Source organism: Trichomycterus rosablanca, chromosome 12 (genome assembly GCF_030014385.1).
Source record: "Trichomycterus rosablanca isolate fTriRos1 chromosome 12, fTriRos1.hap1, whole genome shotgun sequence".
NCBI classification, from domain to species: Eukaryota; Metazoa; Chordata; class Actinopteri; order Siluriformes; family Trichomycteridae; genus Trichomycterus; species Trichomycterus rosablanca.
Genome location: NC_085999.1, coordinates 30,796,756 through 30,814,884, shown reverse-complemented (window position 1 = coordinate 30,814,884; position 18,129 = coordinate 30,796,756). Strand labels below are relative to the sequence as shown.

The following is an 18,129-nucleotide window of genomic DNA, read 5'->3' as shown; positions in this document are numbered from 1 at the left end:
CACCCACATTTAGAGCATTAATCTTGCACTTCTGCTGTTAGAGATCACTTCAACGTAATTCGTGAATCAGTGCGTGCCAACAGATCATATCACAAAAGCAGTAAGGGTGGAATGACTGTGTTAAAGCTTAGGCGCATTAGTTACTACTCCTCCCAAAGCAAAGTTGAAGACTTCAGTGGCCTTTGTGTAATTTATTTTCCACACACACTCCAACCAATAACATTGCAGAGCCCTTAACCCCAGCCTTCTGTATACTCTGATGGATTCTTTTTTTGTCTTTTAAGCTATTCTGGCACATCGTGAATGATTTCAGACTTTCCATTTCATAAAGAACATTTTCCTTGGCAGGCATATCGGCCTGAAAACTTTGGATGCTTTTGGGACATTTCTGAATTAAAATTCAAGAATATGCAGCATCGGTAATTTCTTTCAAAATGTGTGTGTGTGTGTGTGTGTTCTTATCACTGTTATTTACCACAAAGAGCCCCTTAGCCATTCCCACTGGTTAAGATAATCAGTCACAAATCATGTCTTCCATTCACAAATTGTATTCTTATCTTGTTGCTCCTATTACTTGTATAACTATGACAAATGTGTACCTACCAAGAAATAAACCAGGGAGCAACCTGATAAACTGTGTTAATCTATAAAAAAGTGATTGATCTCTCCTCACAGAATGGTGCTAAAAGCTAATGATGGTATATTTTGATGTATTGGCTATAAAAACACAAAGTAAACAATTCCTTTAAAACCTCCAGCAGGTTTTTAGGTTTCTGCACACATAGGTAAATGTAGGTGGCAACATCTGTCATATGATGGGGGTACATGAGTGTCTTACATATGTGTACCAATCAAATGGGATATTATAGAGACACAAGCTGCCGTTAAAGTGTCATGGTAATTTTTGCAAGACAGCGTTAAGCTCTATGGATGCAGAGTGCATGTGCTTGACTCGCCTGTCTGCAGTCCAACTCTGACTCCTATTGAAAATGTATGGTGCATCGTGAAGTGGAGAAACAGTGACCATGGACTGTTGAGCAGCTGAAGTCTTGTATTAAGCAAGAATGGGAAAATGTACTTGCACAATTGGAACAATTAGTGTCCTTAGTCCACAGACCATTAAAAAGTCTTAGGGTTTGGGTTAATAGAAAAGATGGATGGGAAACATTTTTCAGTCCCAACATTTTAATATGTGGCAGGCATGAAATTTAAATTGGTAATCTTTGTTTTTGGTATTTTTGTCAGTTAAATAAAGGTTTAAAAGAATCAATTAATCCAAAATTCTTATTTTTATAATATTTTACTAAATGTCCCAAGTTTTCTAAAAAAAAATCCACAAACACAAGGCAGCTGTAGAAAGGCTCCACTTCCTATTGCTTTTGCCAGCTCCTACTGATAGTCCCCAAACACTTGATAAGAAGTAGGAGACATTAATAGTAAGTTGATACCAGTATAAACATTAAGTGGGCTCTCTGTGGGGTGGACAGAAGCTTCTGCAGTCCAGTGGATTGCCTTTGGCCTCCTGCTATTTCTGCCGGGGGAGATCCTGTGTCAGTAAGCTTGGAATTTTGATATGGTCTCTAGGCATCAGTGTTCACAAACACACATCCAGCACTTGGGCTCTGTGCTAGCAAAGTGTAATTGTAATACACTGGTTCATGGACAGGACATGAAAAAAATTCTCTATTATTATTATTATTTAATATTATAATTATTTAATAGTTGTATATTATATATAATATGTAATTATGCAATATTGATATAATTCAATATTAAAATTCACGTCAACAAAAAGCACTATTGCCCTGAAAAAGATGTTTGTTTTTCCTCATAAATTTTGTACGACTTAACTTGTAGTTTTGTGGGAATATAACAAAACAGCTTGGGATTTTTAAAATTGTACTGTAGCTATTGTAAATCAAATGTAAATGTAAAACAAAAGAGCTACAATCAAATCAAAATAGTAAAAAAGATTTGTCAGGGCATCTGTTGTAAAAACCGCCCCTGGTATGGTCTAGTATGTGGACCAGATACGCTGAGACGACCCCTGAATATGAGAGCAGCCGAAGAAAAAAAAGCACATTAATTAATCACTTCTTAGGTTTGAGTTTCTTTTCTTATTTGTATATTTAATACTGTCAACAGTAGTGGCCTATAGCTACCACACATTATTAGACAGTGGTATTGTACTTAAAATACCTTCATTAAGAAATAATGAAAACATGTCTGTGTTTTAGGTAAACCTCAGTCTATGTGCAAAACCCACAAAAAACTATTTAAGCACTGCTTAGGGGGCAGATTTATATCTCTGCTCTAAATAAGAATGTGCACAAGCATAAGTTACGTCTGAACGATAAAAAAGTTCGCCTGTAAAGTGTCACAACACAACCCTGTGTTAACATACACCGATCAGGCATAACATTATGACCACCTTCCTAATATTGTGTTGGTCCCCCTTTTGCTGCCAAAACAGCCCTGCAACTGCGATAAAGGTGTCAGAATACACAGTGCATATCAGAACCAGCATTAAGTTCTTCAGTAATCTAAGCTACAGTAGCTCGTCTGTTGGATCGGACCACACAGACCAGCCTTCGCTCCCCACGTGCATTAATGAGTCTTGGCTGCCCATGACCCTGTCCCCCGGTTTACAACTGTTCCCTTCACACTTCACCTGTCAGTGGTCATAATGTTATGCCTAGTCGGTGTAAATCTGTCAGTTACATCAGGTACAACAGCAGCTGAACATTCACATTTACAAGTCTTTATAAGAGCCCTGATAAAAGTTTTATTAGATTTATTTTAGAGTTTGGAAGTGCATACGTAGATGTTGTGACCCTACACACTTTTTTTTTACTGTAATAATAAATTTTTTAATTTTGTCATTTTAAAACTCTTGATTCTAATGTAAAACTGAAAACTTGTTATTCTGTAAATTACATTTTGTATTTTATTTATGAATTTTCTAAAAGAATGAAATTGGGGTAGTTATACCAAAGTCCACTCTGAAAATGTTACAAATTTTTCAAGGGTTATTAGAAAATGCTATTTAATATACACTACAATACTCTACTGGTTCTAGAGGGTGTGTCAAAACGATTTGTTTCATGTAGTTTATATTACAGAGGGACCAGTAGTATAAATAGTTGTTGCAGTAGTGGTAGTTGTAGCAGGACTACAAACCACAAGTGCTGTAGAGCTCATCAGTACTAATCATCCACAGCTGATCCTGTCTTATTAAGGCAAAGCCCAGAAATCAATTCATCACTTTAACGTGTCATTGCCTTGTGGTAGACCCAGCTGGTAGAAGGTCATTGTTGCATTATCTCACTCCCATGATTGGAGAGCATGCTTCATTTCAACTTTAAAAAATGAATTTTTTTATTGAAATTGGATCGGTGAGCCACATTCCAGTTTTTCCAAGCGATTCTCAGAGTCGGTTTATTGAACCGACTTTCCAGTAAATTCTGTTTTCCCTTTTTTCTAGTTAGGGTTGCATAGGAGATGCATTGGAGCTGTAATCATGCGTCTGGATGTTGGTGGACCGAGTAGCTAACATACTGATCCTGGTCGCAATTCCACCTAGTGCTCTCGCCTCATAGTTTCTCCTAGTCTAGCCTTTTGTTTCAATTGACTCATGAAAAAAATCAGTTCACCCCGTTCGTTTGAGTTCGGGATTTAAATTCGCTTTATCCTTCTGTTCACCAGATTGCCAGTTGGTTTGCTCTGTGGAGCGTTATTTCGAATCACGGCACGGTCGGTTGAATCTCTGCCATTAATGCACTTCAGTGTAATTAATTATTTTCACTTTAATAAATTAACATCAAAATTTTTTTTTTAATTGCTAGCCCAAAGCCCTACCCACTAGGCTACCACTGTCCCTATTCCATGGAATCTTGACCCACTGTGACCTCAACCAGGATAAAGCAATGGTAAAACATGAAAAATGAATGTGTTTTTGCCACATCCATTGCTTCCAGGTGTATTAAATTAATTATGTTAAATCATAAGCTTTTAACTTTGTGGAAACAGTCTGGGGAAGGCCTTTCCACCATGACTATGCTGCTGTACACTTCATGTTATCCATGTTCATGGCCATGGTTTTGGAATAGGATGTCTAACAAGCAATATGGTTGCATACTTTTGGCCATACAGTTGGACATATATTAAATGATCACATTGGTCATAACACAAAGGTGAAACCATTACATATTGGCTTGATGAGACAGAATCAGATGTAACCTCAAGGTGCTTTCAGACGGTGCCTGGTTTTGAGATGTTAACACCAATGGATGAAATCACCTTTGCCATCTTGCTCTAGATCTTTTATGGTGTTGCTGAAAAACTAGTACTTTATATCTGCAGGTTTTGGTTGAAAGTCTGTAAGTGGAAGTTTCCCAGTCAAAGCAAAACTACGTGTGGGTGTCTTGTACATTGTATGTTCATTTCTCATAAATACGTCTCACTTCCTGATCTCTGGTTCCTCTGCTAAATTTGTCAATGCCACTGTAGTCTGACCTCCGTCTGCACTCTCATCTACCCCAGAAAAATCACTCTGCTCTGCAGCACTCACACACACATACATACATACATCATTTACTAACTATTAAAACAAATTTAGTGCTATTTAGTATTTGCACCCTCCTGATTTATTTTTTATTTTTGCAAATTTGTCACACAAAAATTACACATACAATTTTTTTTAACATTAACAAGGATGTTTTACATTTTTAAAACTGTTTTATGTATTCTTATAGTCTTTATTCTCCTTTTCTAAACATTTGAAAAAAACTGCCATATAAATTTAGTGCCACCACTATCTGCAACCAAATGCTTTCCATAACTAGAGATCAGTTTTTTACATTGTATAGAAGGAATTTTGACCCTACCACATCATCTTAATGGGCTTCAATTCAGGTTTCAGGGGTCAGTTCAGAGGTCGACTTGCTCTTGTGGTTAATATGAGTCTTGCTTCATAACAACAGAGACAACTTGATGGTGTTGGGGCTTGAACAACCTTCTGATTATTTGTCCAGTACTTTAACTTCTGTAACACTATCCTTTAAACAGGTTTGAGGATGGTTTCATTACAAACTTACAAACTCCAGAGTATTGTGCTCAATCAATACAGTGAGATGTAGGTGAGGTGTTTATCAGGGATATTTGGGTCTTGTCATTATAACAGTTTAGTGCTAACCTGTCGTTTTAAACAGTAGTATTTTTACCAGCTAACTATAACATGTGGTATTATTCAGCTTATATATAGGAATAGAATAAAATTGTTTAGTATGCAGAAATGTTTCTGGTTTAGTGTCCAACCACCAACTGAGGAACTGTTTTCCTGATGTCTTATATATATTATATAGTATGTACCCTTACCAAACCAGACTGGTCATGTGATAAGGGAGAAATTAAAGGAACAGAAAGAAACTGGTATTATGTCATGTGACTATTTGATTTAAAAGTACATACCAAAGGTTCAAAGCTCAAGTCAGGTTTCCCAAAAATCAGATTTGAGATGACCATCTGAGCTCAGATGTCTAATGCTATTCAGGCTAGTGAATTGTGGCCAGCACCAGAAGGTAATGACCCTTTCTATGGCAGCACTTTTAAGGCTTCCCCTTTTCATTTTCTTTAAGGGCAGGGTGTCAGTAGCCCCTCCGGTATACACACTGACAAGTGTATAGCAGTGCAGAATTGATCCCTGTAGATAAACCTCTACAGAAGAATGTGGCATTGGCACCAATGACATGATCTGGATCAATACTGAATGTGCACCCGTTGACATAACCCTCCGCTCCTTATTTTCTGACCTCCAGCCCTCAGTGCAAGACAGACACGACAGTTTGATCTGTAATGCACAGAGGCGCACTAATCAACCTCCCTCTCCAGAGCTGTTTATGTTTTGCCTGTGATCCTCTGGAGTGCTGTCTATTTTGCACCATAATGACAAGCTTCATTTAAACACGGAACCTGACTTGCTTAGCTCAGAGTTTTCTAGGGGCCGCTGACAGGTCGGAGTGATTAACGAAGCAGATTCATAATGTCACATTCATTCACGTCATTAATCCTGCTTTAATGAACTCAGTCCTGTGTAATTAGTCGTGTCAGTGACATACGCCTGTGGATTTGACAGACTGCTCTGTCAGTACTGTCACACAACCTTAATTGTGCACAAATGCCCTTTGTGCATCTCTGGGCAAACTTTTTTTTCGGATGCTTTGGCCATACGGATGCTTTTCAACGTGCTGATTTCATGTCAAAATGTTTTCTTTAGATAAATTAATAACCAATGCACATCCTGTCAGGTTATTCTACCTCAGTTTGACTATTGTGATTAAAAATTTCTAATACTATGCCAGCTCTAGGCACAAAATATGGCAATTACAGCTGTCCTGGGCTTTTAACTAAATCTATTTAAAGGTGGCGAAAGTGAATGTTTTAGGAATCGTCTTTGTGCCAGAAGCAGCTGTAACCTGCAGGAGACTCTGGTTTTTTGCAGGAAAGGTTGTGTTTTATCCAAAGAAAACACAGTCCAGAGCACAGATGTTTCAAACAAAACTAATAGGACATTTTCAAGCTGTGCATTTTTGTATGTTTTTAGAAATTACTAGTACAAAATGATTAAACAAATAAAGCCGATTAAAGGAAATGTTTTAGGAAAAATAGCAGGTGTTAGCAGGTATTATTAGCACCATGATGTATTTAGCATTGTCACCAACACATTGTTTTAAATGGACTGGGCTGAACAAGACCGGGACGACTGGGATATGCAGGGTTCACGCTAGAATAGGTCAGAGTTCACTGTGACTCGTGCTGTTTACACTGCATTCAGGTTTATTTTTATAATCTGAAACCAAACAATAACATTATTTGCTGGAATTCGTTTATTGCAATAGTGGTTGGGCACAATGCAGGAGTACAGACAGTAATCAGAGCCGAGATATGTTACTACATCAAGTTTATGTAGCTAACTAATTATAGGTGATCAATTTATAAGCCAAGCTGTTTATTTAAGTAAATAAAAATGAATAGGATGGATGGATGGATGGATGGATGGATGGATGGATGGATGGATGGATAGATGGATAGATGGATAGATGGATAGATGGATAGATGGATAGATGGATAGATGGATAGATAGATAGATAGATAGATAGATAGATAGATAGATAGATAGATAGATAGATAGATATTAAGGGTCTACCGGGAAACACTGGGCACAAGACAATTCATTGCAGGGCTTCGGCCATTATCTGGTAAGGCATAGCTAATCGTGTCTGCATAGCCACTGGGCCAGCTGATAGCTCCACTGAGATTCGAATCTGGATCTCAGCATTGCTGGGTTAGCGTAGTAGACCAATCGCTGCTCCACTTGAGCATCCAGTCGCTGCTAATTGCCTAAAGGGTATTAACTGTATGAATTGTTTTGACATTATGCAGAAATGTCAAATGGTTTACGTGAGAGAAAGGACGAAAGTGCAAGTGCTAAGGAAATGGTGGTAACCTAATATACGTATAACCGCAATGGTATACAACAAATATACAGTTAATACATATAAAATAAAGTAAATGAATTAGCTTTGCTCCCCAAAAACACTTATGCTTTTGGATTTTTTTAACTAACAGAGCCAAAAAAAACTGGACAACACTAAACCATGTTGACATGATGGATTGTAACATTAAAATATGATGAATTGTGAAGCTCTAATATGGACTGTTGGGAGTGTGCAGTAGCTGAGAGGTCAGTGAGGTGGGTGAGTGCATTATCTTCAGTACAATTACCCATTCCTGCTCTATCTCTGGGGGTTGGCTGCATCCTTCAGTCTTAATGGGAAGATTCTTTAAGGCACCTGCCTTAGCCTTACCAGGGTCTCTTACTGACCTCCCCCAACACACACACATACACACAAACACGGGTAGTGAAAGACTGATACACACACAAACCACAAAAACACATGCACCCACAAGCACTCTCTATTGTTTACTCACTGTCATTTAATGTGTTCGAGCATTAAGTAATGTTTTTAAAAGTAATTTTCAGAACTTTTGTACGTAAGTGAAGAAAACCTAGTTAGTTAGTTACAGTTTCATGTTTACCTTAATGTACAGCTCCTTGTTACATTTGCTGTAGCTTAATGTCTATAAATTACCTTGAGCATTTGCAAGTGCACTACACTGAGTACAATAATTGTTTACCTTTAATAATTGTAAACCCAAGAAAGGACATTCAGAGAAGTTGCATGTGTGTTTTAAGTAAGGTAATGAACGGGGGGGGTAGGGTTAGGGTTAGGGGTATTACACTAGCTCACCACTGCAGAGAACCATGTTCCAGTCTCAGCAGTTCTATCAGCCAGCAGGGCAGTTGTAGTGTTAGGTGCTGGTTCAAGCCCCATCACTGCCAGGTTGCCACTGTTGGGCCCTTGAGCAAGGCTCTTAACCCTTAATTGCTTAGACAAAACAAAGTACAGTAAGTCTTGGATAAAAGCATCTGCTAAATGCTGAAAATGAAATGACTCAGACATGATTATATGTCTCAGGGGGATGGATTGTTGGATTTTTGTCCTGTCCGGGGTAATAAATGTATTATATTATTATATTATAGAGTATTGTTATATTTCAATTGCCACAACATTTTTACCCTCTGGGTCTAAGATAAAACTAATAACAAAGATTTATTATGCTTTAGAAATTCTAAAATCATTTGAATGGATAAAGTATCATAAAATAAGGGTGGCAGTCAATTTATACTGTGTTTTGAGCAGTATGGTATACAAAAACAACTATCATGAACATACTTTCTTACGAAGCCGCTGACAGTCTACAGTAAAATATTTACTTGTTTAAACTTTACATTCATGCTAGGGATAAAAACTACCACAAACACTGACATGTTAAGTAATACAGGAAGTCGTGAGAACATTTTAAACTATGGCCCATTCTGGTGCGTGTAGTGCACTTAATAGAACAAGCAGCTGTGTTTATGTTCACGCTTCACATGTACCGGCTCCTGTTTTCAATATAGCATAGGTTCTCTTATTTCAAGTACTTACACTGCTCAGACCTGAGCCACCCAAACAAATGAAACCTTATAGCATTCAACAGCAATATACATTAACCACTTATGTTCTTTCTTGGAATTAATTCCACATGTTAAATGCTTAATTTCTCCTTAAACGTTTTATTTTACAGCTGTTAAAGAAACTCCCGAAACCTACAGCAGTTCCAGTGAGGCTAGAATGATACGCTCTTGATACAATCATCAAATCACTTAGTGATCAATTATCTAAACTTTCACCTTCACCAAAAGTCCTCTCAGGTGTCAGTGCCGGGTAGTCAGGGCATGCGGATGTGTCGCCATGGCGACAGGCAGCATGGATGACGAACAGCGTAATTTGCCAGCTCTTCCTTTTTCTGACAAAAAGACTCATGCTGCTTTTCATCTCCAGGCTACTAATCAACACCTTCCTACAACTACTTACAATTTTTCATTACATGCCGCTGATCCGTAGCCTACGTGGATTTCATCTACCCAGGGGGGTATAGATTGGAGGATGTAATACTTTGTAGTTGTAACTCGGGTACTGTTAGAAATGTAAGCATTGCTGAACATTACTAATCTTTGTGTTGCCATCAACTCATAACCTGGACCTATAGCTGTAGCTAAAACAGTGTCAAAAATAGTATGTAGTGGTGAGATAAAATTAGCATTACACTGGTCAATTCTTTGGTTGATCATCTTTGTATTGTCCCACATTGTAAGCATAGCATGACAAGCTAAACATCAGGTTTTAATTATACAGGGAATTAAACCATTATTTTCAGTAACTACATTCATTCCTTTCCGTTGAACTACATTTATCTGTGTTTTATCATTGTCAGGGTTACACTGGGTCTAGGGTCTAACCTGTAAACCAGGATTTTTAAACATTTTTATTAAGCAAGGCACATTTTGTCCATGTTTTACCATGACCAAGGCAACACACACAATGTATCAAAACAAAACATACTTAATTAATAAAAATGGTGGCAAACTGGTCCCATTGTGGTTTACAAGATGTAACATAAAGCCTCCACAAGGGGCATCCATGTACAAGTTAATTTTGTGTTTATGTGCCTGTAAAAATTAGTTTATTTAATTATTATTTTTCTCTATGACTTTTTTTTGGCTCGCAACACACCCAAGGGTCGCAACCCTGCTGTAAACCCTGGGCAGATACATGATAGGAATGGGCACACAAAAGAGCACTAGTATATCACAGGGCATCATCTAGTCAATCATTAACACTAGGGATGATCCGATCTCAAAGATCGGAATCGGGGCCAATAAAGGCATTTTTTAACTGATCGGTATCGGCTTTACTAATGCCGATCATAATCTGATCTTTTGTTTTACGTCAGCATGTCCGCTGTGTGGAAATACTTTAAATTGGAAAGTGAAACAAGTCCAACAGTGAAGTGTAATGTCTGCACTGTGAGCGTTTCACGAGGCGGTGGGAGCAGAGCTGCGTTCATTACTGTAGAATTTTACTATTTATATGGTGTGTGAGTCAAGGATCACACCGGTTTACAAAACAATATATTTTAATCCCAGTATGAAAACTTCAGGACCATAGACATACAGCTTTTACGAGTTTACGTGTTACAAGACTGAACGACATCTCAGTATCAAGCACTCTGATTGGCTTAGTTATGTAACCGAGCGTCGTAGTGATGCACTTGCTTAATAAAGAAATAAATACACGCTATATTCACAAATTGTCGGGATCATAACACTTTATTAACTTCTTCTGTTACGGTACCGAATAGCGGACAGCTAGAGCCAAGCACGCTATTCCATGCACTATGGAAGCCCCAAAGGGTCAAAACACACTCACTTCGCGTAGAAACGTCCATCAAACCATTGTCACAATACAAGCACTTTAAGAACTGGCTTTCCTTCATAACAAAAGAGTAACTTTCCATTTTATTTTGGTATTCAGGTTTTACTGTAATGCTGTTAAGTAACTTATTTGTTTTTTTTTATATTCAAGTTAAGCTGCTACACCACTTCTGAGTGGAGATTTTTGTTCATTTTTAGTGTATCACTGCATTAAACAGAATTATGTTCTTTCAATGTAAAGTTCAAAGTGAAACTGTAATTATCTCACTCATTTTGAGTGTTCTAGTTTTACTGCTACAATGCTGCACTAAGTTTGTTTACTTTTATTTTGTAAAAATAAAAGAACATTAAGCAATAGCTTGGATGCAGGCAATTATTTTCCTACAGCACTGCAGAGCTATTCAGTTGTTAAACATATACATTGGATTAATCTGAATAACTGTAATGTACTTGAAGTGTGCACTGTGTGAACAGTATTATCTAGTTCTTATCTAGAAAATATCTAGAAAATACAAGTATCGATTTGAGACTCGGTATCGGATCGGGATCAAAATTAATGATCGGGATCGGGAACAAAAAAAACGTGATCGGGACATCCCTAATTAACACTTACATTTAGATAACATTTAGAGTAGCCAACCCACCAACTGCTATGCTTATTACAGGTGGAAAAAGACATGCCATGTCTAAAAGGAACCATCAATCATTAATAATAAACAGGTTCTAATTTAAAGAGTGAAACAGAGCTCCTTTTTTATCTGATTTGAACATAACTTGGGCACATTTGCATGTACTACACCTATGCAGGAGGCCAAGGAGGGTCACAAACTAACACAGTGCTATGCTGTCTGTATTTCCCAGGTGGTCGCTTGAACCAGAACTTAACCAGTTATTGTTGCAGCCACAAGAGGGTAAACCTAGTCTGACCTTTTTTTCCTTAGACACAGCTGATTGTGTCTATTAAGTGCCCAGTCAGGTCATTGGCACCACTAAGACTCCAACGGATTTCAAAGGTGCTGGGCTAGCGCTTGAGGCTGCTGCACCACCCGAGTATCAAAAGATGACTTGAAATACATTAAAAATTTGTATTTGTGGTAGAGGTATAGAATTTCTGAAACCTAATTCATGTCTCAGATTGTCCCACATTACCAGATCAGGGCAACGATAAAGTACAATAAAGCCTATTTGATTTGTATTATAATATGATACTAACAACACCCTAAAGATTTTACACAGCCTTAATGTGTGGATATATAATATTTGAATGTCAAAAAACAAACACAAAAATGCAAAGAATTGTCTGAGATTTCTATGGTAGTGGATCTGGTCACATACTTTTGAGATATACTAATTAGCAGAATAGTATACGATGGTATGTCCACTGGCTCTAAACACTTTTTTATCGATTAGAGCTCTATACAATGTGTAGACACATCCTGAAACCTTGGCTTTTAAACCTATTTCTCTATAGTAGATAAATGACTTGTATTGAGCAACACTGCTAAGAACAGTGTAGTCCGTCCATGTTCTGGTAACTGTGTCAACGTTTAACTGGCCCCTTTTTTCTTTCCCAGCTTCAGTAAGCAAGCTTGTGCTGGACAAACAGGTCAAGGGTTGAACACACCACAAATCACACATGAGAACATTTTGTCAACTTTGCGCAATGTCGGGATGAAGGGGAGCAGGAAAACAAGAGCGTCATGTCTCCACCCAGGCTCCTGATCATTATCTTACCCTCTCTACTGTGCCAGGTGGGTAGATGAAAATGTGTCAGATCAAGACAAACATGCTGAAGGCCACAGAGATGCAATTCTTGATTACTTAGCGAATTAAGAAGGATAAAAAAAAAAAAGCCAATTAAAATATACTCATTCAAATGATTGGCTACTAGCCCTCAGTCATGTTTATGTTTAACCAAAACAGTAAGCTTTCAAGTCATTCAACAACAACAAAAAAAGATATGGAAGATATGCCATTTTTTTCTATTCTATTAATTAATGAGACACTAGCCACTCCTCAACTAGTGCTGACATAAAGGCAATTACTGACCTCCTCCAAGCCTTTTGATCTACACAATTAGGTTGCCAGAGCTACAAAATGAAAAGAGGCTGTGACTAGATTCTCATGTCTGGAAATTGCACATTACAGCTTTAACATTCCCAAATTGGTAGCTGTTGTGTAATAGGGAAGATTCAGATTGTGGGTGGGAACTGGCAACCTGAATCTGAAGAAATCTGTATTAAAAGGGTTACTTTACTAAGCAGCTTTGTTAATGTTAGCAACACTTATGCTCATTAAGACAAAAATAAGACAAGCAAATTAATGGTGTTAAGCACAGTACTAATTACCAGTGTTTTATTGTTTTATTCACGTCTTATACTGCAAAATCAAATCATGCAAGGAATAAAATAGTGATGTCATTCTCTTGGTGAATTATCTTACAGTATAACATGACAGCCAGTTTGTTATGTCAGTTAAAATAATACCTCAATCAATCATTGTTCGCTGTATACACAAAACATAACATCTCCATCACTGTATGCCATTTCTTTATATGTTATCACTTGGGTTAGAGTAATATCTATCATGGGCTGAGCATAAATAGTTCACTGGCACTCTTTTGCCGTAGCTAAAGCCCAGAGCCTGTCTGCACAGAGGACGAAGGGCTCTTTTTATGAATTCCACCCGCTGACCACTTCAGCAAGGTGTCCTTCTACAAAGAGGGCCGATCAATAATCGACGGCCTTGAAACCCACCTGTACAGACCTCTGGACAACCCAAAAATGTGTTACCTTTAGGCACTCCTCCCCCATCCAGCCCTCGTCTGGAGCTCACATTGGACTTTTAATTGAATCCTGCATTGCAGCTGAGCAAACTGGTGAAAGCTGTGGCGATAAGAAGATAAGCAGACCTTCCTCTGATGATTGGATGCTACTCTCGAGCCCCATACCTGGTTGATTACTATCTAGAAACGGGAACAAAATCCTTCAATATGCTCCTGTCAGAGGCAAGGGCAATGGAATTTTTTTCTTCAATTGAAGCATTCAATGGGATTTCAGAAAAGTGTGATCCGTATGGATTAAAGGATATATGATCTATTTATGTCCTTTCAGAGGCTATGGAAAATGTAGACAATAGTAGATGTCCAAGTGACTGCAGTGATGGACTGATAATGAGACAGAACACTGGATGAAATAGGAATGAGTTAAAGCATAATGCTAAAGATGGCAGTAGTGTTCCATTGAGTCCCAACCCACAAAAAATGTAAATTGCTTACACTTTAGTTTTGATGTAAACTAGATCAATATTTCTGAATGGTTATCACAATGTTTTATAAAAACATACAGTATCAAAGCATTTCTAAATAAAACTAAGGCAGTATAGCTACAACCTAGTCATCAGGGCAAACTCTAAATTACTCAAATGCTGGTTAAATGGTGCATGACTTTTGGTGTAGAAGCCAGTTTGTGGTTTCCAATAAAGTACATGGATGTAAACAGTAGGAAGCCATTTGGGTTGCCATAAAAGGAATACAAGAGACATCCTGCAAATATGGTTTAAATTAGTTTTTTAGCCAAACAATAAAAATATTTAATTTGTAATTAATGACCCAAGGCTGGTTTGAAGACAGCTTCCTGGTACTGTTCTAGGTCTTTGGCATTCACTCATATCAATACTGATGACAATGCTGTGCAAGCAAGTTGATTAAAATGGCACAAGCAATCATTATTAAAGTGATTATTTAATACAGTTTGTATTCTGTGTCATGTCATTTAACATCACGTGCGGCCACCGAAAACACTTTTTTTTGCCAGGCTCGTGCATTGGATCTCAGCTGTCTTAGACTGTTTTCAATCTTTTTAGACATTTTTTTTTATTTACTGGGGTCATCTTGGCCCATGTCCACCTAGGGTCTCGGAAAATAGATAGTCATTGAACCCCCACCACCACAACCACCAGCACCTACACATTAAATATGTTGGTTGATAAATAAATTAATAAATAATAAACGACTTCACTTTCAGTCTATGTTCAGTAGGTCCAAGGCCATAGTAGAAATACACCCAGGATATGGTTGTTAATTCACTTGGAGGTAAAAGAAAACCGACATATCCAGAGGTAGCCAATGATGACACAGAAATTAGATGCAAACTCCTCACAGACACTAACTGTGGGCAAGGTTAAAACCCTGTCTAAATCTTTAGAAACCAAGAACTGTGTGGCACCAAAACAACCCCCTGTGACACCATGCTTCCTGATACCGATACTCCGGTACTTAATTAATGCATCTCCAATATGAATCACTACATAATTAAATTTACCAGAGGTCATGAAAAAGTTTTTCATCAGCACTGTAACTGATACAGTTTGTATACGGTTTCTACACACACACACACACACACACACACACACACACACACCAGGATTGTTTAGCAAGGGGGGTTTAAGCACAGAGTGAAAGTTAAATTGGACGTAATCTTTCAGGCTGAATAGCCTTAACCAGCAGGGGGGCAACTGAAGCAGTCCTCGCCTCCGTTACAGGCAAGCATTAACACAGGGTAAAGTCCCACAGGTCAGAACACACACACACACACACACACCGACACAAACATATCACTTTCCTAGGACATAGCCCAGCTCCACTTCCTGCACACAAATGCCTTTGCTGCTAGTTCTGGCCAGGTTTGCTGTAATTGAAAAGAACAGCCACAGGCCAGCCTATAGCCACACTGACAGCCAGCCATCAATACCAATGACCGTTAGCTGCAAGTGCCAGAGAGGCAGTTGGCATCTAAGACACCACCCTTGCAACACTCAGGCTGTCAGCCTCCACCCCACACAAACACACACACACACACACACACCTCCCACACCCTTGGTGTCCTTCTACGTTCAAGTCCTTCAAGCTTTAACCTATTGGTCATTGCAGTTCATAATCAGACAATCAAACAAGCCAGTTGCCCTTTCCTACCCTTTGTATTGATCAAACTTTTTAACCAAGTGTGGATCGGAAACTTAAAAGCATCCCCCTTCTTCCACACCACTGACAGTGTGTCAATATTTAACTCAGAGAAAAGTCAGTTCTGAGGAGAATGTTCTTCAAACGCTGTATCAGTGTAACACCAGTAACAGAACATTTGAACAGGCAACTTGGCCAATATTAGGAGAAAAATAATTCCAAACTGCTGAGATGCTGCTCAAACTTCACATGAAGGGCAAACACAAAAAAACAACTCCACTTAAAATTACAATAAATTACAGGGGTCTATAGTGTTCTGAAAGAACATCTGAACACAGTGGGTTGATTGTGTTGTCAAAAAGAATCATTGATGGTAGTGATCCAGAGATGATCCGACAGCAATTTGACATGTCATTTGACCTGTCACTACAATGACAGCTCAACAAGATGCCCAGAACTATGGCACAGACAAGCCTGACAAGACACGCATCCCAAAAAAAAAAAAACAGAACATAAGAACACAACGCATGAGAAAAGTGAGTAGAAGTACAGAGCTACAGACCTGATCAGGAGCTGCAGAGCGGCTGAAACTGTTTTCCTTATACAGTCCGCTCTCTCTTCTTCTGCTCAGTCTCTGCTCTTTCTGAGACTCCCTCCCCTCTGCGCTCCTCTCAGCTGCTCAGGCTAGTTCTCAGGAAATGAATGGGGGCTCACAGAGAACTGTTGTACTTGCAAATGACTTACCATGGTCACATGATCCACTAAATGTAGGGTGGGCCGGTGGGTGGAGGCTTCATAAGCAAGAGAAGACAATATACTCTAAGCTTTAACAGTGTGCATCGAATTACACAGGGCCCCTTGTGGGAGGTTTCCGACATGACTGCTCTGCTCCCTCCCTGCGAGGAGAGCCACAAGCGTAGAGGCTCGCTCGAGTACCTCCCAGCTCAGAGGGGAGGGTAGAGAGAGACATAGAAAGAGGAAAGAGAGATAGAAGATAGCCTTTATTTCTACTATCAGTAGAAGCAGGGTAACATGCACTGTCAATAATATTAAAAATATTTATTCATTCATTCATTTTTACCAACCGCATCATCATTGTCAGCATCGATCCCAGGCCAACACACATGCTCTCATTCACTCACACCTGGGGGTAATTTTGTGCTGCCAAGTTCAATTTTGCATGTCTTTGGACGGTGGCAAGAAATCTATAGTACCTGGAGGAAACCCACAGGAAGAACATGAGAAATTCCTGGACCACATGGACCACGCTGCTGTAGTAACTGTGGTGTATGAACAAACAATATGGGAGAAATTAGCTTGTGGCCTCAGCTAAATTAGGCTTTTTTATTTACAGCTAGTATTGAGAATGTCTTACAAAAGATAGCCACCACTGGTTTGATGGTCCCCAGTGCTTGAAGTAGGTCGGTACTCACTGGTAGACAGTAGCAGCACCTCTACATTTTACTCTTTGGCATAACGTGACTTTAAACAAGTTGCGAGAAGCTCATTTTAAAGGTGTATAAGGTAGAATTTTGACTCTACCCTGAGTGGTTACAAGGTGAGCAACAGCAGCATATTGTATACAATAAGATACTAACCATTGGGCAATGAAGTCTGTCATGTTTTTATCTGTGAGGAGTAAATATGGGGGTGGAATAAAGGCCTTTTGTTGCCATGTCTAAAATATGGCAGATGGGAGTTTTACTTAGAAAAATGTGTTCTGAGGGCAGAAAGAAAAATGATTGGTTCAGAGAAATAACCAATCAAAATGTAGAGGAGGCGGGGGGTAAAAAAGTAAAACAATTTAAAAAAAAAAAGTCTCCTGCCGGCAGTGGAAGATCCTGGCTGAGCGGCTGAGAATTTATCTATTTGACTGCACTTTTAGCAGAGGTAAGAGCAGACACTATACAGTACACTTCGGCTGCCCTGAGAGCAGCACTACACTATACAGTGCACTTCCGCTGCCCTGAGAGCAGACACTATACAGTACACTTCGACTGCCCTGAGAGCAGCACTACACTATACAGTGCACTTCCGCTGCCCTGAGAGCAGACACTATACAGTACACTTCGGCTGCCCTGAGAGCAGCACTACACTATACAGTACACTTCCGCTGCCCTGAGAGCAGCACTACACTATACAGTACACTTCCGCTGCCCTGAGAGCAGCACTACACTATACAGTACACTTCAGCTGCCCTTAGAGCAGCATTGCACTATACAGTGCACCTCCGCTGCCCTGAGAGCAGACACTATACAGTACACTTCTGCTGCCCTGAGAGCAGACACTA

At 39.0% G+C, this 18,129-nt stretch overlaps 1 protein-coding gene across 1 annotated transcript in view; it reads right to left on the bottom strand.

Moving 5' to 3' along the window:
* Positions 1–16,518, bottom strand: part of klf12b (Kruppel like factor 12b) — a 57,431-nt gene extending 40,913 nt beyond the window's left edge. Inside the window, exon 1 of the mRNA XM_063005794.1 lies at positions 16,402–16,518. The gene's annotated coding sequence lies outside the window, so the exon portion shown is untranslated. The remainder of the gene's footprint in view (positions 1–16,401) is intronic.
* Positions 16,519–18,129: the final 1,611 nt, after the last annotated feature.